General features: G+C 42.1%; 2 protein-coding genes across 4 annotated transcripts in view; both read right to left on the bottom strand.

Moving 5' to 3' along the window:
- Positions 1-2,942, bottom strand: part of LOC114656664 (inactive dipeptidyl peptidase 10-like) — a 284,823-nt gene extending 281,881 nt beyond the window's left edge. Inside the window, exon 1 of the mRNA XM_051930750.1 lies at positions 2,881-2,942. The gene's annotated coding sequence lies outside the window, so the exon portion shown is untranslated. The remainder of the gene's footprint in view (positions 1-2,880) is intronic.
- Positions 1-18,068, bottom strand: part of ccdc93 (coiled-coil domain containing 93) — an 876,647-nt gene that overhangs the window by 397,767 nt on the left and 460,812 nt on the right. The gene's annotated exons all lie outside the window — the stretch shown is intronic.

The raw sequence follows: 18,068 nt of genomic DNA, 5'->3' as shown, positions 1-18,068 counted from the left end.
TACAACACAGGCACACTCACCGGCCCCCTAGCATATTCAGAATGAACTGCCAGGAACTGTGGGAGACCCTCTGGATTTATAGGTCTGAGGGCAGTTCCAGAGCAGCGATAGGCAGTAGGCCCCACCTCTTGGGGGGTGGGGGGTCACCCATAAAAACACATGGAACATAACATAGGCAGCTTACATACACAGACAAACCAAAACTGCAGAATAATGCACAAAATCCACAAAAGTAACATGGACATAATCAGCATAAAGCAAAGAATCAAAAATAAATTATAGAAATTTTTTTAAGTAAAACGATTTTATTTACTTTAGTTATAAATGCAAAAAAAAAAACTATTTTCTTTAACCACAATTTTTATGGTTATGTGTGACTAAATAAAACTGTGGTGCGCACATAAATTAATTGATTCAAACAATTTTTGAAACTTGTTTAGCATGGTGGGGAACTACAATGTTGTTTTTTTTTATATTTTATGATAAAAGTAGCTATTCTATTAATTGATTGAATGGATTAATTTATGTGGCATAGGTGGAACAAACAGTCTTTCTTTAATGTACCCCCATAGAAAAAAATCACAGGGGTTAAGGTCTGGAGATCTGGGAGGCCATAGACGATGAGCAAGATCTTGTAGTCTACCTCTTCCTGGAATGGTGTCGTTTAGGTAACACCGGACCTCCAAGTGGAAATGAGGTGGGGCACCATCTTGCATGAACATGAAGTCATTCGAATCTACTTGAAGTTGAATTTTTAAACTTTGAACTTTCCTCTATCCAGTGATGTGTGGAATGGTGTTTCTGTCTTGTACAGTTTGTTTGAAATAAATGTTATCTATCTATCTATCTATCTATCTATCTATCTATCTATCTATCTATCTATCTATCTATCTATCTATCTATCTATCTATCTATCTATCTATCTATCTATCTATTATATAGTGCCTTTCATGTGTATCTCTGTATCTGTTATATAGTGCCTTTCATGTCTATCTATCTATCTATTGTAGCAGTAGATGCTCGTGTCCACCTCTCAAACCCTCAGGTACCACTCTTCAGACCAGGTGAATGTATAAATTATATTTATTTTATAATTATACTGTAGTGCACAAAGCACTCTCCTCCCCACACTCATAAACACAATAAAGACTTTCTCAATAACTAATACCTCCTCTCCCAGACACGTCGCCACCCTACCTCCCAGCTCAGCTCAGTGTCTGGGCTTACCCAGAGTCCTTTTATAGCCCCTGACCCGGAAGTGGCTCCAAGCCAAACCCACAAGTCCGTTTTCCTTCCGGGTCAGGGCAAACAGTCCTTTTCTTCATCCCGGGAGCACATCGCTTCTTCCAGTCACGTGACTGAGATGCACTCCCGGGTTATAGGGCATGCCAGAGCCCACTAGCCCCCCTACAGCGACTCCTGGCGGCCCCCAAGGTATCCAGCAGGGCTGTGTCGCAACACTACAAAGTCCATGAGGCCCTGCTGGAACTCGGGGCGCAAATATGCTGTCCGGAGGGCTCCTCCTAGCGGCCTGGGGGTGATGACCGGAGTCCATAGCCGGTCGTCTGTCTATCTATCTATCTATCTATCTATCTATCTATCTATCTATCTATCTATCTATCTATCTATCTATTATATAGTGCCTTTCATGTGTATCTCTGTATCTATCTGTTATATAGTGCCTTTCATGTCTATCTATCTATCTATCTATCTATCTATCTATCTATCTATCTATCTATCTATCTATCTATCTATCTATCTATCTATTATATAGTGCCTTTCATGTGTATCTCTGTATCTATCTGTTATATAGTGCCTTTCATGTCTATCTATCTATCTATCTATCTATCTATCTATCTATCTATTATATAGTGCCTTTCATGTGCATCTCTGTATCTATCTGTTATATAGTGCCTTTCATGTCTATCTATCTATCTATCTATTATATAGTGCCTTTCATGACTATCTATCTCTCTATCTGTTATATAGTGCCTTTCATGTCTATCTATCTATCTATCTATCTATCTATCTATCTATCTATCTATCTATCTATCTATCTATCTATCTATTATATAGTGCCTTTCATGGTAATCTGCCTCTCTATCTGTTATATAGTGCCTTTCATATCTATCTATCTATCTATCTATCTATCTATCTATCTATCTATTAATTATATAGTGCCTTTCATATGTATCTCTGTATCTATCTATTATATAGTGCCTTTCATATCTATCTATCTATCTATCTATTTATCTATCTATCTATCTATCTATCTATCTATCTATCTATCTATCTATCTATCTATCTATCTATCTATCTATCTATCTATCTATCTATCTATTATATAGTGCCTTTCATGTGTATCTCTGTATCTATCTGTTATACAGTGCCTTTCATATCTATCTATGTATCTATCTATTCATTCAAAGAGCCTCTGTTCAAAACCAAATTTCCCCTCGGGACAAATAAAGTTCTCTCTATATTATGATAAGACTACAGAAGGTGCCATGAGTAATAACAGTCATGTCAGATTTTTCCATCCATCCATTTTCCAACCTGCTGAATCCTGGAACCAATCCCAGCCAACACAGGGCACAAGGCAGGAACCAATCCCAGGCAGGGTGCCAACCCACCGCAGGACACACACAAACACACCCACACACCAAGCACACACTAGGGCCAATTTAGAATCGCCAATCCACCTAACCTGCATGTCTTTGGACTGTGGGAGGAAACCGGAGCGCCCGGAGGAAACCCACGCAGACTCCACGCAGGGAGGACCCGGGAAGCGAACCCAGGTCCTCAGGTCTCCCAACTGCGAGGCAGCAGCGCTACCCAGTGCGCCCATATGTCAGATTTTTCCAACTCCAAATTACTTACAAATGTAGAGTTTTTCAGAAGTGTCATCGTCTCATTAGTCATCACGTTTAGCTTGATCACATTTCCTTCTTTACTTCTGTAGACCAGTTCTTCATCTGTATAAAAAAAAAAGACAATACATTGTATAAAGTCAATAAAGCACAGATGCTGACAAGTTTCTAATCGCTGTAAACAGCATCTCAATTTCTCATTGCGTTTTTTCCTGTTATATGGAGAGAACTCTTTTCATGAACTTCCATTTTCTCCTTTAAAATCCCAACCAGTATCATTCTACTGGAAGTTACCAACAACAGGAATGTAAATGTACCTTATTAACGGACATATAAATACACAACATGTTATGAATAGCATAATATAACAGTTCATTATCTTACTTTTAAACCTGCTTAATCCAGTTCTGATATGTAGGAAGGCCACAGCCTATACTGGAACTGTACCCCCAGATTCAGTCTCTCTGAAGCCAGACATATAACATATACATCTGGAGACAGCCATGAGTGAATTATGCTTAAAAGTGAGTGGGAACAATTAGAGGGCTCACTGAGGGTCACATCGCTAAACCAATCCAGTGCCTCTTGAGGGGCGGTGCTCAAACTAGGGGTGGATCTTTTGGCACTTCAAAGATCAGAAGGGCTCTCGTTAATCCGGTCTGACAGACAGCAAACTTCTGTTTACTCTGGAAAAGTCTCCTTAAAAAACCCTATTAGACATATAAATGTGGGTCACGCGTGCAGAAAGCAATTTGCACATTTTTATTTTTTTAATAACCATAACCTGATATAAGGGATATGTACGAGGGTAGTGTACAGTGGTGAGGTCGGCGGTAGGAGTAACAACAACAGCAACAGCATTTATTTCTATAGCACATTTTCATACAAATGATGGAGCTCAAAGTGCTTTACAGGATGAAGAAAGAGAAAAAAGACAAAATATAAAAAATAAAATTAGGCAATACTAATTAACATACAATAAAAGTAAGGTCCGATGGCCATGGAGGACAGAAAAAGCAAAAAAATCTCCAGACGGCTGGAGAAAAAAATAAAATCTGCAGAGGGTTCTGAGGCCACGAGACCACCTAGCACCACTTTCATAAATGATCTCAATCAGTCCTCAGATGTGTTCAACGTGGAGGTGGGATTATCATCAGGGATCGGCTCTGAGGCCTTTCTTATTGGCAATGGTGATGGACAGGTTGACAGACGAGATTAGACAGGCGTCCCCGTGGACTGTGATGTTTGCTGATGACATTGTGATCTGTAGCGATAATAGGGAGCAGGCTGAGGAGACCCTGGAGAGGTGGAGATCTGCTCTAGAGAGGAGAGGTTTGAAGGTCAGTAGGACCACCAAGACAGAATATATGTGTGTGAATGAGAGGGAGGTCAGAGGAATGGTGAGGATGCAGGGAGTAGAGTTGGAGAAGGTGGAGGAGTTTAAATGCTTGGGATGAACAGTACAGAGTAACGGGGAGTGTGGAAGTGAGGTGAAAAAGAGAGTGCAGGCAGGGTGGAATGGGTGGAGAAGAGTGTCAGGAGTGATTTGTGACAGACGGGAATCAGCAAGAGTGAAAGGGAAGGTCTACAGGACGGTAGTGAGACCAGCTATGTTATATGGGTTGGAGACGATGGCACTGACCAGAAACCAGGAGTCAGAGCTGGAGGTAGAAGAGTTAAAGATGCTAACAGAGCAAGATGTAGAGGACATGAAGATATGGAAAAAGATGATCCGCAGTGATGACCCCTAATGGGAGTAGCCAAAAGTAGAAGAAGGAGAACCTGATGTAAGTTAAGTACCCTTCTGTAGCAGCAGATTATACATTGGTATTTGAAGACATCAATGGATGAGAGGTAAGCGTGAACGATAAGAGAAGATCTGATCATGTCTTACTTACACCAAAAAAGCCTTTGATCAGATGACAGCTACTTTCTTATTATCCAAGCCAAAAGTTCTTTAGTGTGTTGGGGAGTTATGAACTGTTATAATATTTATAATTCTAAGTTGCTATAAAGTTTTAACTTCTTCTTGGGGACAAATAACGTATTATCTATCCATGATTCGTTGACCCTAACTTGTGGCTCTATGAGCGAGTGCTTCTTGACATGGACTGGCATCCTTTCCAGGGTTCCCATCTTTGAATCCGAACTGGGCAAAGTGGGTTTAGGAAATGGAAGGGTGAAAGATATGTAAGAATAACAACATCCTAACAAAGCAAAAACTTGAATTGAAGTACAGCCTTTTTATTTTTAAAATCTATGCCTGAAACAGTTTTCTTTAAAATGTAAGGAAGTGCTTGTGTTCTTCCATATTATTTTCCCATAGGTTGCCATTAAAGTAGAAATCCATGAGAGAACAGCATGTTTTATTTAACAGCCTTTACGGTCCTGAAGAGATGCTTTCCTCAGAATTGATGGCCGTCAATTAAGGGTTGGATTTTTTTTTTTTTTTTTGTAAAGCCTTAGGCTACTATGCTTGGGGGAAATGAACTTTCTTATAAAGCCATTGCAATGAAAGCTGTAAAAACTTACTGTATTAATATGAAGAAGTGAATGATGCTCAATATTAATTGGATTAAAAACGTCTGGGCCCTCAGAATGGTGTTAAAATGGGTTTAGCTCAGTCATTCATTTCAGCTCCTGCTCACAGTTCTGCACGTCACAGAATGCTTTTTAGGGCATATAATTAGAGATTAGGGTTAGGTTAGGGTTGTTTGTTGTAGCCACCAACAAATTCGAGGTCCAAATGGCACTTCATGCTATGTATAAAGTACAAAAGCAGAACTGTAAATTGATGAGAACCTAAAAGTTCAATGCTTCAACTTTAAAGCAAAATTGAACTCTGTACAATTGAAAACTATCATAAAAAAGTGGATTAGTTGACCCTGAGGTGCAGTGATTTGAGAAAATATTCACACGCCTTCACTTTTTACACACTTTATTTCTGTTCTTGTTATTCAAATGTGGCACTTGGTGACATGGCCCATCTGCCAAGTTGTTTTGCCTGCCTAAGGTAAAGTCATCCCTGATGGAGGATCACAGGAATCACAGAGGGGGTCCTTTCATCGGATTGGCTGATCCAGTGCTGACTCAGCTTGGAATGGCCAATAGGGGGAGGCAGCTTGATGGCCGAGGTCTCCAGGACTCTGAACAAATCCAAATCCTATTATGGGATATCATCTACTGTTAAATTCTGCTCTGCACTTGCAATATTTCTATTGCACTATTTTATTGTAGTGAGGATTACTTGTGTTCTCTTCTGCATATTGTATTGTATTGACCCCCTTCTTTTTGACACCCACTGCATGCCCAACCTACCTGGAAAGGGGTCTCTCTTTGAAATGCCTTTCTCAAGGTTTCTTCCATTTTTCCCCTACAAGGTTTTTTTTGGGAGTTTTTCCTTGTCATCTTAAAGAGTTAAGGCTGGGGGGCTGTCAAAAGGCAGGGACTGTTTAAAGCCCATTGAGGCATTTCTTGTGTGATAGATAGATAGATAGATAGATAGATAGATAGATAGATAGATAGATAGATAGATAGATAGATAGATAGATAGATAGATAGATAGATAGATAGATAGATAGATAGATAGATAGATAGATATGAAAGGCACTATAAAATAGATAGATAGATAGATAGATAGATAGATAGATAGATAGATAGATAGATAGATAGATAGATAGATAGATAGATAGATAGATAGATAGATAGATAGATAGATAGATAGATAGATATGAAAGGCACTATATGATAGATAGATAGTGTGGCGGACGTTCTGGAACCATGCCAGGCCGGGACACCCCTTTGTTACTGGATCCGGGGGAGCAGCCATGGGAGCCACACTACATCCCTCGGATCCTTTGTTGGCAGCCCCCCTGGGTAGCGTCAGGGCCACTTTTGTGGAACACCGGGGCTCATCCTGGTTGGGCTCCATGGCCATCGCCGGGGGAGCTACATAGAGCGGCACAGCTTAACAAGCCCGTCTGGGTGGGAGCGCAGCCACACCTGGAAGTGCAGCCAGAAGTAGGTCAACAAGCACCTGTAGCACTTCCGAGTGGGCTATAAGAGGAGCCTGCAGCCACTACTCAGGGCGCCGGAGTCAGGAGGAGAAGGATGAAGCTGCCTGGGAGGAGTAGTGGAGGAAGACAAAGAGTGTGATTTGGGGTTGTTTTTCTTTGTGTATTTTGGGGATTGTGTAGGGCCTGTGGGACACAGGAAACACATACCCCACGGCTGAAGAAAAAATAAATAGTTTATTTTACCCGTGCCTCTGGTGTCAGTCTGTGTCGGGTCGGTGCCAATAAAGCACCTTTGCCACGCTAGATAGATAGATAGATAGATAGATAGATAGATAGATAGATAGATAGATAGATAGATAGATAGATAGATAGATAGATAGATAGATAGATAGATAGATAGATAGATAGATAGATAGATAGATAGATAGATAGATAGATAGATAGATAGATAGATAGATAGATAGATAGATAGATCAGCCCTAGATTAACCTTAAACAAAACAAGTACATGCTCAGTGACACCATGGGATGGGGGACACCCCAGAGTTTTCCCCTCGAGCTATTCCATAATAATTTCACTTGGTCTCATTTTCTCCTCCAGAAGTCCTGCACTCTTCTATTTCTTGCTCTTGCAGAGTCATGTCACAACAACACTGCGGCTCCGTCTCGCAGAGAGATGCAATAAGACCCAGAGCAGCAACTAGTGAGACAGGAGATTTGCTTTCAGCAGGGAGGATATCGAAACAGAGGCAGTTAACCAGGACATGCTGTAGGGCTGCTGGGAAAGAGATTTGTGAAATCCTTCGCAAGAGGCTATAATCCAAAATTGCTCAACAGGCTGTTGTCAGCTGTTTTCCCTTCAAGGTGACTCTTGCAGAAGCAGACAGATATTAATTATTATTTTCAAGTAAACTCTTCAAGTACTCTTTAAATATGAATAGAATTTCATTTTGAAGATTTATTTTTCCAGATGATTGTGGTCCAAAGGCACAGACATTGCCTTTTTTTTCTTTTTCAATTGATATGTTTGTAGTTTCGTGTTGACTAAGTGTTCTTGTATATTTATTGTGAAGGGTTTGTCAATGAATTGTCCCAACATTATGGTTGTAAATTTTCTCAAGCACCCCGAGCCTGTATTCAGTAACGAGTTCTATACAAAAATACATTTAAATTTAAATCTTTCTAGTTAGCCAATAAAAGGTGTCATTTTGCTTGGCTTTGCATATTGTAATCTTTCTAGTTAGCCAATAAAAGGTGTCATTTTGCTTGGCTTTGCATATTGTAATCTTTCTAGTTAGCCAATAAAAGGTGTCATTTTGCTTGGCTTTGCATATTGTAATCTTTCTAGTTAGCCAATAAAAGGTGTCATTTTGCTTGGCTTTTCTCTACAATCTAAAATAAAATAAATTTAAAAAGGGCCTACTGGTTAATATTTGTAATAACAATTTAAGCGTAATCCTTATTCAAGTTATTTACCCCTTCATGCTAGCATAACATTGTCAAGCCATGATTAGTGGGGTGGAAGTCCACAGCCATCCTTAGAAGCATTGGGTACAGAGTAAGATCCTGATGGGGATGGTGTGCAAGTCCATCAGGGAGCCAATTAAATACACGGCACACAATCCCTCGCAGAGACACAAAGCCAATGAATGAGTACATCTCTCTATTTTAAAAAAAAAAATCTTGGGACAAGATGAGACTTTTTTTCCTGTGATGAGACGTGATCTTTTGAAGAGAGACAGAGACACACTTTTACGTCCCGCAAGACGGTCAAGTCACGTCATACTTACAACCTTAGGAAGCAAGACCTGTGAGATGCTGACGTCACGCCCTACTTACAACCATTTTCAAACAAGACCACGGTCATCTAACCTCTCAGTTGTTGGAACACTTTTGGCAGACACACTTCCTGATAAGATATGTTACTCTTTTTCTCCCTTTGTGTATTTCTAGCTACTTATATATGTATATATATATATATATATATATATATATATATATATATATATATATATATATATATATATATATATATATATATATATATATATGTATTTATATCTCTATTATAATAAAAAAAATGTTGGGACAAGACGTGATCTTCTCAGAAAGACACTTTGACGTCCCATGAGACTAGACTTTACAACCTTAGGAAGCAAGACCCGTGAGACGGTGACTTTTGCACGTCTTGTCCCAACATTTTTTTTATTATAATAAAGATATATATACATATATATACATACTGTATATAAGTAGCTAGAAATCCACAAAGGGAGAAAATGAGTCACGTATCTTATCAGGAATTGTGTCTGCCAAAAACATTCCAACAACTGAGAGGTTAGATGTCCGTGATCTTCTTTTAAATTGTTTGTAAGTGGGACGTGACGTGCAAAAGTCATCAGGACGTGCAAAAGTCATCAGGAAGTGTGTCTGCCAAAAGCATTCCTCTCAGTTGTTGGAATGCTTTTGGCAGACACACTTCCTGATAAAATAAGTGACTCATTTTCTCCTTTTGTGAATTTCTAGCTACTTATATATGTATATATATACAGTATCTATTATAATAAAAAAAATGTTAGGACGAGACGTGATCTTCTCGGAAAGACACTTTGACGTCCCACGAGACTAGACTTTACAACCTTTAGGAAGCAAGACCTGTGAGACGGTGACTTTTGCACGTCACATCCCACTTACAAACAATTTAAAAGAAGATCACGAACATCTAACCTCTCAGTTGTTGGAATGCTTTTGGCAGATACAATTCCTGATAAGATACGTGACTCATTTTCTCCCTTTGTGGATTTCTAGCTACTTATATACAGTATGTATATATAAATGTATATATATATATATATCTATTATAATAAAAAAATGTTGGGACGAGACGTGATCTTCTCGGAAAGACACTTTGACGTCCCGCGAGACTAGACTTTACAACTTTAGGAAGCAAGACCCGTGAGAAGGTGACTTTTGCACGTCACTTCCCACTTACAAACAATTTAAAAGAAGATCACCGACATCTAACCACTCAGTTGTTGGAACACTTTTGGCAGATACAATTCCTGATAAGATACGTGACTATCTTCTCCCTTTGTGGATTTCTAGCTACTTATATACAGTATGTATATATATGTATATATATGTTTATATATATATCTATTATAATAAAAAAAATGTTAGGACGAGACGTGATCTTCTCGGAAAGACACTTTGATGTCCCGCGAGACTAGACTTTACAACCTTTAGGAAGCAAGACCCGTGAGACGGTGACTTTTGCACATCACGTCCCACTTACAAACAATTTAAAAGAAGATCACGGACATCTAACCTCTCAGTTGTTGGAACGCTTTTGGCAGATACAATTCCTGATAAGATACGTGACTCATTTTCTCCTTTTGTGGATTTCTAGCTACTTATATATGTACTAGTCATTTAGCCCGTTACAATAACAGGCGCTAGAACAGTAGTGCATAAACATTAGTAGGAACAGAACAGTCTAAATTAAATGGCAAGGGACTTTGACCTCATTCTTTTTGTTGGTCGTATTTTTCTATGTTGCAGCCTTTCTTTTGTTGATGTCTACTTGCTGAGCTGACCGTTCTTCGTGGGCTGCCGCCGTGTATTGTGTGTCTTTAATTTAATGTGACAGTAATACTGGTTTGTATTTCCATAAAACGCTTGTAACTTTCTCTGACAGTAATATTGCTTGTCTCACCGTGCCCCGCGCATGCACAGTTCACCAGAAGACACACACACACGAACACCTGGACGCACACAGGGATTTTATTAAAGAGGATATATATGTATATATGTTTATCTATTATAATAAAAAAAATGTTAGGACGAGACGTGATCTTCTCGGAAAGACACTTTGACATCCTGCGAGACTAGATTTTACAACCTTAGGAAACAAGACCCGTTACATGGTGACTTTTGCTAGTCACGCCCTACTTACAAACAATTTAAAACAAGACCACGGTCATCTAACCTCTCAGTTGTTGGAATGTTTTGGCAGACACACTTCCTGTACTCCTAGCTCTTAAAAATTGTATACATTCTAGATGGCACTTGAGAGCAGCATGTCGAAAAGATACACGAAAGCTTTTGGAGAGAAAAGAATGCAAAAAAGAAAACAAAAAAGAACAATAAATAATCTATGTGCAAATTCAGAAAATAAGGAAAGTAATAATCAGCCCGTCCCGCGAGACTAGACTTAGTGCCAAGAGATTTAACCATGCCCGGGGCTGGAAAAAGAAAAAGTAGAAAATCGTAAAGAATTCAAAAACGTTGGCGCGATACACATGCAGAGCAGGTTAGAGATAATGGAAGTATGAAAATTCTAAAGTCTCAAAAAAATGATAGTAAAGATCGCATTAGTGCTAACAAATGGAAAATATTATTCGGTGAAATAACGGAACAGTGAAAAGAGATCGAATAGTGTTTGAGCATGTCTGGGGGAGAAAAGAGACAAGGCAGTGAGACAAAAGGACAGCTGCTGTACAGGCTTTTAAACGTTTGAAGTGCCGCACGAGACACAGATCTCACAGCAAGCCAGCAGCTGATCGAGCAAAGAGGAGGTAAAAAAAGCTATTTGTCTCCCATTGTATCACCGTTTAAGAGGTGGTTTGGAGGAGCTCCCACGTCAACTCGAGGTGCGTTCAGTCCCCCATCTTCACAAGGGGTTGGCGAGTGAAGCTAGCAGGGAGCGAAGTCCCCTAGTAATATATTAAATGAAAACCCAACACAAAACAACAATCAGACAAACCTCCTCTTTCCCTTACGGCGATAAAGTTGTAACATAACAATGAACCACAACAATAAACACTCACGACAACGTCCTTATATAGTCCAATACAGCAAAAGCAGCTGAAATGGTTTGGTGTGAAGATGACAATCCCCAAGAACAGCTTCCAGTGAAAATGAGTGAAACAGTCCTACCGATAGTCCTGAGCGGCGAGGACTATGGTGAGATTTGCAGAGCGCTCCTTTTGAAGACACACGGCGATGAATCCATCACTATATACGCAACAGGCAGGTACGAGACGGTCCATTCATCCTAACGGGAAACGATCCAGGGCACAGTTGACTTTTCAGACGACACGTTGGACAGGATACACAAAAACACCGATCTCGTGTTGCTCCATCAGACCCTCCCTTTAAAACTTTCCCAGCAGCCCCTACTTCTGTTTCAGTCATACTATGCGGGTAATCCCCCTTGGGCTGCTGGGAAATGGAGTTCTTCCCACGGTAGCACTTCCACAATGTTTATGTCTGTTGACGCTAATCATCTTTTGAAATTGTGTACTCGATAAAGCAGTTCAAATTTTCACATAAACACATTAAAAATGTTGTCTGGACTAACAAGAAGACCTCTGTTTCCATCTACTGTAAAGAAATCTAAAAAGATGTTAAATGCAAGGGCACAAGAGTAAAAACCGGGCGGCAGAGGGAGGCAAGAAAGAAATGAGAACATGTCAGTTGTCTGAATCTTGGAGATAATTAGAATCATTTCCAGTTGTTTTGCCATCCCTTCTTATTTGATTTATTGATCTGCAAGACCATGCTGCTTTGTGACTTTGCTGCTTTCACAAACAGAATTCATAATAATTCACCATAATGACCTCTGGTAGCATGAAATGAGCAGTTTTGTTGTAATTGATTGTTGTCACTTTGCTGCCGAGACGAAATCATCTCATATTTCAGTGGACTTAGTTGCAAGACCCTAAAGGATTTTGCATATTTTAGATAGGGAGTGTGGGGGGAGTTATGAATACACTGGTGGTCCCGTTTGCTTTTATATTGATTCCTATTCATTTACTGTATGTAATATTCATTGCTTTTCCACCACTTTTAAAAGATAACTCTGAAACAAAGACTTTTTATTCTTATAATTCAAGCAACAGATGAATTTAGAACATCCATGTTTTTTCTTGAATTGTTCATTTTTTAGCCTAATACCCTACCCCAAAAATTATTTTCTTTGAATACATTACCACACATAGTTTATGGTCGTGGCTAAGATACATTTTTAATCTCATGTTTTCATGGAGACAAGGCGAAACAAAGTGTCTGATAGAAGGGGAACCAACAGTGCCCAGTGCTGGATAGCAGCAAACAATACCAAGAACATCCACGAAAAAAAGGTTACGTTACTCGTGTCCCATAATCCAAATAGAGATGCAGTTCTTTTCTGTAGTTTTCCACGACTATCAGTCATTCTGTTGGTTCCTTCCTCATAGTCAATTTACTGCTGCTTTGTATTGTGTTTTACTGCATTTTATTATATTTTATGTTTATTGCATACTAGCTGTCCCCCACGGCTCTGCCCGCGTAGTAGTGAAACAGGACAACCTTCAAAAATCAGTAAACAAACAGTTATCGCTAGTTAAGCAGAGGCAAAGCACACTCCAAAACGTGGCCAGAGGTTGACCGATTCGAATGGAGGCGGGCGAGTGAGTGAGGAGGGTCCCGCATGGCTCTCCTCGGCCCGCAACCTCTCTCTTGGATTAGCAAGAATATATCGCTACCACAAGTGAACTATCTATGATACTTAGCGAAATGACAGAAATCGCAAAATCAACTGGAATGTTCAAGCAAATTATAGAAGAAAACCCGATCTAAATCCGTTAAGTAGTTTTCTCGTGAAAGTGGACAGACAGACAGACGTTGGATTTTATATATAGAGAGATATATACACACACACACACATCTATCTGTATGTGTATATCTATATGTGTGGAAACAACTGTAAACCTGTTGTGGAGGACGGCCAGGACGTCCCTTCTACTAATATTCCGGGGGAGCAGCCATGGAATCCTCAATACCTCCCCCGGGATGCTTGGTGGCAGCCTCCCTGGTTGATGATGCCTCAGTTTCCCACAGGGTTTCATGGGAGATGGAGTTCTTCCCAACCCTGTGGGGACCTGTGATGGCCGCCATGGGGCGAGGTGGAGATAGTTAAGCCCAGCTGGTCTAATCATTGGGCCCACACGGGAGTGTAATTGGGAACAGGTGAGCAAGCAACAGGAGCACTGCTGGGAGGGCCATAAAAGAAGCCAGCAACCACCACTCAGGGCCAGAATCGGAAGAAAGAGGACAAGGTGCCTGAGAGGAGTGGTGGTGCCAACGGAAGGATTGCTGTCATTATAAAGAGGTACTTTGGGACTGTGTTGTACCTGTGGGGTTCATGGGGAAGACGCGCCCCACAGGTGAAGAAAAAGATTTATTTGTGTTGATTGTGTTAAGTGCTTGTGGGACTGTATTGGGCCTGTGGGACACGGGGAAGACGTGCCCCACAGCTGAAGAGAAAATAAAAAGATTTGTGTACAATTTATATGTGCCTCAGTGTGAATCTGTGCCGGGTCGGACGCTTATATAGCGCCTTATTCACACTGTATATATACATCTCTATAAATATGGAGGAGTCGCAGCTCACGACTCAATGGCAACTCTGGTCTGTACCGGGAACTAAGAAGGATGGCTGTGAGGGCTCTGAGGGCAGATAAAGAGGCGTTTGTTAGAGGAATCTGTGAGCAAGTGACACACCATCTATGGTCTAGTGACCCACGTCCTGCTTACAGAGGAATCGAAGCATTACGCACATCTAAAACTGTTCCTTGAAGAGTCGCAGTCAGGGCGGCTGATAGAACGGTCTTTATGGATGACACTGCAGTAGTGACCCACTGGGCTGGCTACTTTGTGCAGTTCTTCAAAGCTGATCCTCCGGCTAGGACGTTGGAAATCTCTGGGTCCACGGTTCTTGAGGCTGATCCTCAAATTATCCGTGAACCACCCAATATCACTGAGATTGCACAGGTGGTGATCCAGCTGTGGGGGGGGGGGGGGAACTGCAGGGATCTTTGGTATTTGGGGTGAACTTCTCCAGGCTGGTGGTAAGGCTGTCCTCCTGGCATTGCAAGCAATCTTTGCTTCCATTTGGGAGACTGGCATCATCCCAACTGACTGGAAAACGGGACTTGTCGTCCCTATCTGGAAAGGGAAGGGTGATCACCTGGATTGTGACAACTACAGGGGGATAACACTGCTCTCAGTGCCCACTTAAGGTCCTTGCTAGGGTTGTCCTCAATAGGATCCGTGATCACTTGCTAACCTACCAGCGACCGGAACAGTCTGGTTTTACGCCTAAGAAGTCTACCATCGACCACATCCTGGCACTGAGGGTTCTCATAGAGCACAAACGTGACTATCGGCAGAGTTTCTTTGCAGCCTTTGTCGATTTTCGCAAAGCGTTCGAGCTGCCCTATGGGACATCCTGAGGGTTTGCGGGACCCCTCAAGGTTGCTGGATATCATGGCTGGCCTGTACGCTGGTACTGTGAGTGCTGTGCAGAGTGGAGGCAGGACCTTTGCGTTTTTCCCAGTTGATTTTGGGGTTCGTCAGGGGTGTGTTCTGTTCCTACTCTGTTCAATGCTTGTATGGACTGGGTGTTGGGCAAGGTCGTGGGGTCCAGCGGCTGTGGGGCATCTGTTGGTGAAGAAAGTTTCACAGATCTTGACTTTGCTGACTGCGGTGGGTTGGCACCCTGCCCAGGATTGTTTCCTGCCTTGTGCCCTGTGTTGGCTGGGATTGGCTCCAGCAGACCCCCGTGACCCTGTGTTCGGATTCAGCGGGTTGGAAAATGGATGGATGGATGACTTTGCTGACGATACTGTGATGTTTGTGGAGTCAATGGAGACTCTGATCGGGGCACTCGAGAGACTGAGTGAGGAGTCTGAGTGTCTGGGCTTGCGAGTGTCCTGATGAAAACCAAGAGCCAGGCCTTTAGTGACCTCTTGGGCACGGCCATCAGCAGTGTGTCTGTCTGCGGTTAGAGTGTCGACCTTTTTGAGAGGTTTACATACCTTGGCAGTGACATTCATGTCTCTGGTGATTCTTCCTATGAAGTCAGTAGACAGATTGGGAGAGCATGGGAGGTCATGAGGTCACTGGAAAGGGGTGTGTGGCGCTCCCGATACCTATGCAAAAGGACGAAGGTCCAAGTCTTTAGAGTCCTGGTGCTGCCTGTCTTGGTTGTGAGACATGGACGCTATCCAGTGACCGGAGACTAAGACTGGACTCCTTTGGTACTGTGTCTCTCTGGAAAATCCTTGGGTACCGTTGGTTTGACTTTGTGTCGAACGAGCGGTTTCTCATGGTGTCCTGAATGAGGCACATTGCCTGCATTGTGAGGGGGCGTCAGTAACGGTACTATGGCCATGTGGCACGTTTCCCTGAAGGTGATCCGGCTCGTAAGATCCTCATTGTTGGGGACCCAAGTGGCTGGACCAGACCAAGGGGTCGCCCACGTAACACCTGGCTGCGGTAGATAGAGGGTCATTTCCGGAGGGTAGGACTGGACCGTGTGTCTGCCTGGGGGGTTGCCAACTGGGATCCCGAGCTGTTTCGATGTGTGGTGGGTGCGGCAACGCACTGTACCAGTGCATGCTTCCCAGCTTGACTTGACTTGACTTGTAAATATGAATAGCTGTATATTAGGGGGGCGGCACGGTGGCGCAGTAGGTAGCGCTGCTGCCTCGCAGTTGGGAGACCTGGGGACCTGGGTTCGCTTCCAGGGTCCTCCTTGCGTGGAGTTTGCATGTTCTCCCCGTGTCTGCGTGGGTTTCCTCCGGGCGCTCCGGTTTCCTCCCACAGTCCAAAGACATGCAGGTTAGGTGGATTGGCGATTCTAAATTGGCCCTAGTGTGTGCTTGGTGTGTGGGTGTGTTTGTGTGTGTCCTGCGGTGGGTTGGCACCCTGCCCGGGTTTGTTTCCTGCCTTGTGCCCTGTGTTGGCTGGGATTGGCTCCAGCAGACCCCCGTGACCCTGTGTTCGGGTTTCAGCGGGTTGGGAAATGGATGGATGGATGTATATTAGGGTGCCAGTGAAAATCAAAGTTTTTATTTTCTCACGTCTTAGCCCCCAGTTTTGTACCTCTATTTACCATGATAAATTACACAAAATTTTATGACAATCAAACAATATTTACTGGTGGCACAACAGATCAGAATTTTTCTATATACATTATACAGAAACGTGCGTGCTGATATGACTGTTCTGTCCAGCTCTTCAGAGCTTTTCAGTTAATAGAGTTTTTGTTGGCGCTTGAAACTGTTTGCGATGGTCTTCTACAACTTATAGGAGGTACTGTTTCTGTTCTTCTTGGTTTGTGATGGCCGAATTGAATGACTGAATCAGTGCCACCCCTCTCTCCGCTGCATCATTGACCACTTTCAGCTGTTTGACATAGCACTGAGCTGAAATATATACTTCATTACTGTCCCATGAATCAGGATCGTCCACGAGGAAGTCCTGTGAAATCTCCATACAAGTGAAAAACTTCCTTGTGTTAAGTGTGCCAACCGGGTTTCAGTGATGAAGCTTTCCTCAACTGTTGCTCATACAGATGGATCTTCATCACCGTTCCTTTTTAGTGTAGCAACCGGTTCTCTTTTTTCTGTCACAGACAGTTGAGTATCAAAAAATGCAAGCCCATCAAGAGTTTCACTCAGGTACCAATGATGGCATGTAAAAGTCTGTATTGCTGCATTTGCAACTGTTCTGCTTACCTCACGGTACATCACCAGGGCTTTCAGCACATGGAGGTCATTTCCTGGAGCTGATGCTGGGGTGGTACAGGTGTACCACGCTTTGATATACACCTTGTGACACTAGGGGTCACTGTTTCCCCGTAAAACCCACAGACAACACGTCCAAACACCAGGTAAAAGTCCCAGTAATAATTTTAATAATTACAAAAATGTGCACAAAGCACCTCCACTCCCACAATACACAATAATAATCAATAATCACAACAATAAATCCTCCTCTCCACCCAGCAGCTCCGTCACACTTCCTCCCAACTCCAGCTCTCCTTGCTGGGTTTCCCACAGCAGACTCCTGTCAATTATAGAGAATCCACTGCATCCACTGAACAGGATCATCTCCAGACAGAGGAGCAGCTTCAGCGACAGACTGCTGTCACCGTCCTGCTCCACTGACAGACTGAGGAGATCATTCCTCCCCCAAACTATGCGACTCTTCAATTCCACCCGGGGTGGTAAACGTTAACATTAAACAAAGTTATTGTCTGTTTTTACCTACATTTTTATTACTCTTTAATTTAATATTTTTTTTTGTATCAGTATGCTGCTGCTGGAGTATGTGAATTTCCCCTTGGGATTAAT

The sequence above is a fragment of the Erpetoichthys calabaricus genome, chromosome 8, assembly GCF_900747795.2.
Source record: "Erpetoichthys calabaricus chromosome 8, fErpCal1.3, whole genome shotgun sequence".
In the NCBI taxonomy this organism is placed as follows: domain Eukaryota; kingdom Metazoa; phylum Chordata; class Cladistia; order Polypteriformes; family Polypteridae; genus Erpetoichthys; species Erpetoichthys calabaricus.
The sequence above is the reverse complement of the archived record's forward strand: the minus strand, read 5'-3'. Positions and strand labels throughout refer to the sequence as shown.